Genomic DNA, 3,229 nt, shown 5'->3' with positions numbered 1-3,229 from the left:
GTCCAAAAAGGCACATGTTTAATGCAGTTGGTTCGGTTAGAGTTCGGTCTGTATTCACACCAGAGGCGAACTGAAGTGAACCTCACCAGAGTTTGTTTGGAAGCGGACCGAGACCACCTCAAAAAGCAGGTCTCGGTCCGGTTGTTTGATCCGCACCAGAGTTCGCATGAGTGTATTCACACCTGCACAAAAGTTCCGGACCAACGCTGGAAACGAACTCTGGTTCGTTTAAAGTGGAGCAAATTATCAGGTCTGAATACAACCTAAGAGCGTCTGCTTAGTTTCATCTTTTTGCTGTAATCCTGGACCTTTGAAGAGTGAAAACAAAAAACTCAGATGCAGGTAATTTACAACCTCTAGAGCAGGACCATTCAATTGGTGGTCCGAGGGCCCCATCTGGCCCGTGAGTGACCAAAGTTCGGCCCGCCAATTTGTTAATTTCTACTTTGACTTCTATAAGTTATTTTAGTTAGGCATGTGTGTTATCTACAGAACCATCAGAATCTTGCCGAAAAACTGGTTAAAAACCATTTCTACAGTGGTGGGCAGCACTAATCTAAAAATTAGTTCCGATAGCCCAAAAACCCTAACTCAAATATTTAGGTCCCCTAATTCCAAAGCACTAATGCACTGAAAGTTTTAGCAAAAGCTAATTCTAAAGCACCAAAATAAACCAATCAACACGAAAAWTTTTCAACAGACAACATGAGTCACATTTTGTCATGTTGCTCTCTTAAAACTTATCATTGACATTTCACAGGGTTCATATATTGTCACCTGGTGGTGAAGTGACAAACACGAACAAAATGTGTGGCAGCTTTCACCGTCAGCCGTTTGATCAATAACATTTATAGACCTCAGTTAGTGCTTTTCATTTTGGCTTTAAATTTAGCAAGTGCTAATCCACTAATAAGTTTTAAAATTAGCAAAAGCCCTAAAGCACTAATCAGGTAATTAGTTCCCCTATTAGTGCTTTAGTGGAACTGTGCCCACCACTGCATTTGGCAAGTCAGAGATGTCAAAATAATATTTGTGTTAAACAGGAGGCATAACGTGTTCTTTTTGTTTTTAGTTTTATTTTCACTACTTTTATAGGGTTCTGTATGTTGTATTCATGATGCAGCAAAATAAACTTTTTCAAAAGGTAACAGATCTTTGTAATACTTGGGTTTATTTACATAAAGACTTTAATTGCTGGATGTTTGGCCCCTGTGCTGTTGGTCTGCATTAACTGTGGCCCCTGGAGAAACTTGATTGAATAGCTAAGCTCCAGAGAATATAAAAAGTCTTGTTTTGTTTTGTTTTTTATCAACTAGTCTGAACAGAAGGTCATATTGTTCCCTCAATGATCAGCAAACAAAAGGCACAAGAGCAGGGTTTCAAATTCTATTTAATAACTATTGATTTGCATTAAGCACAATTTGACGCTTTGTTTAGTGTTTCAATATCTTTTGTTCACAAGAACAAATTAATATAATCGATAAGACACACTTTTTTGTTGCCATTCTTTACTGTGCAAATTCTAGAAGTATATGGAATATGAAGAAATAAACTTGAAAGTTGTTTTATTTTGGTTCTTTGTTCATCGCATTGAATTAGTTTCTTTTTCTTACTATAACCAATTTGAATCAAAAAGCATGTTTCTTTGTCACAAAGGATTTGCAAAGCTACTCACTTATTGCAACTCTTAGACTAATTTTCAACATCATAAAAACAATTGGGGGCAGTAAAGGTATTTTTTCTTTTATTAATTAAGAAGTTAGAAATCCAGGTACTTCCATCACCCTCTTTAAAAAGCTTTTATTTTTCTCGATCCCTTTCACTGCTAAAAGGAGAAATAAAAAAATAAAAAATAAAACACATGAAATGTGCTTTCTACCCTGAAGCGTGTCTTTATACTTTTCAACAGCTTGCAGAGAAATGCTGCAAACAACCCTGCATTTAAAATGAGTTTGCTGAATAAATAAAACATCACAAACATCCGTGTTCTTAAGTAACGGACCGCTGAGGGTTCCAGCAACTCCTCTGATAAGCTACTTTTAAAGTTTTACTTTAACTCAAAAATACAATTTTGAATGATTCATCCATTTTATCGATTTGTGGCGAGAGGAATCCTGAACTTTTCAAAGTTCGTATTTAAATTTGTTGCGTGTTTTTTTTAAAACCAATTCCCATTTGAATGAATTAAAGAGCCTTAATGTTTGTGTTGGATTAAACAAATTACAATTGGTGTATCCAAACTGGATCATTAATTGACCTACTTGCCGATGTGTTTTGTTGCTGTAATGAAATGTAAATTTTCTCAGATGTTCCCCTCACTGTTCAGTGTGTCTCCTAACATCTGGATCAACRGCACATAAAGTGGAGTTAACAAAAAGTGGACTCAAAAGAACAAGATGAGGGGATTGACTTCAAAAAAGAACATGTCTTTGATTACTGTGCTAAAACCTCAAAACTATTTCTACAGTCCTGCAGTGCTACCTAAGCCAATTACAGTTTGATGATAACTGTACTGTGTGATTAAAAAAGGGAATTGTCTTGCTTTAGTGGTAATAAATGCTCTAATAAATGCATCACATCAAAGTGATGCTACTTTAAAGCTGTGTGTGTGTATGTGTGTGTGTTCCATGGTTGGACTTGGGAAATAGATGTAGTACAGTAAACACAAGATGTCCGTGGACACGTTTGAAAGTGCGAGGATTTATCCTGAAAATGAAGATGTAATTACTTTTAATGAGGGATGTAAATTCAGTAACAAGTCAAGTGAGGCTTTAAAGGCATACAGCTGCTGCTGCTGCTGCTGCTAAGCAGGATGCCAGGCACTTCAGGGTATGTTGTGACATATGAAGAAAATTAAGTGGAAGCGTTATTATTTCTTTATTTTTATTGTGGGGTATTAAATTATTGCTGCATTTAATGTTTTTACCAATCAAAAAACAAATGTAAACTTTAAAAATTGGATTGTATTGTTCAATATTTTGGGGTTGATTAACTGAAATTTAGATACATTATATCTTATTTTTACTTATATTTATGTAACGGTTTGTAGTAATATACTGTAAACGGTAAGATAATTAATAAGTCTCTATTTAACATGTGCCTCGCTCCAGCAGTGTATACATACAGCAAGTAAAATAAGTATTGAACACGTCACCATTTTTCTCAGTAAATATATTACTAGAGGTGCTAATGACATGAAATTTTCACCAGATGTCGGTAACAACCCAAG

Source organism: Austrofundulus limnaeus, unplaced genomic scaffold, assembly GCF_001266775.1.
Source record: "Austrofundulus limnaeus strain Quisiro unplaced genomic scaffold, Austrofundulus_limnaeus-1.0 Scaffold128, whole genome shotgun sequence".
Classification (NCBI taxonomy): domain Eukaryota; kingdom Metazoa; phylum Chordata; class Actinopteri; order Cyprinodontiformes; family Rivulidae; genus Austrofundulus; species Austrofundulus limnaeus.
This window is presented reverse-complemented; position numbering follows the sequence as displayed.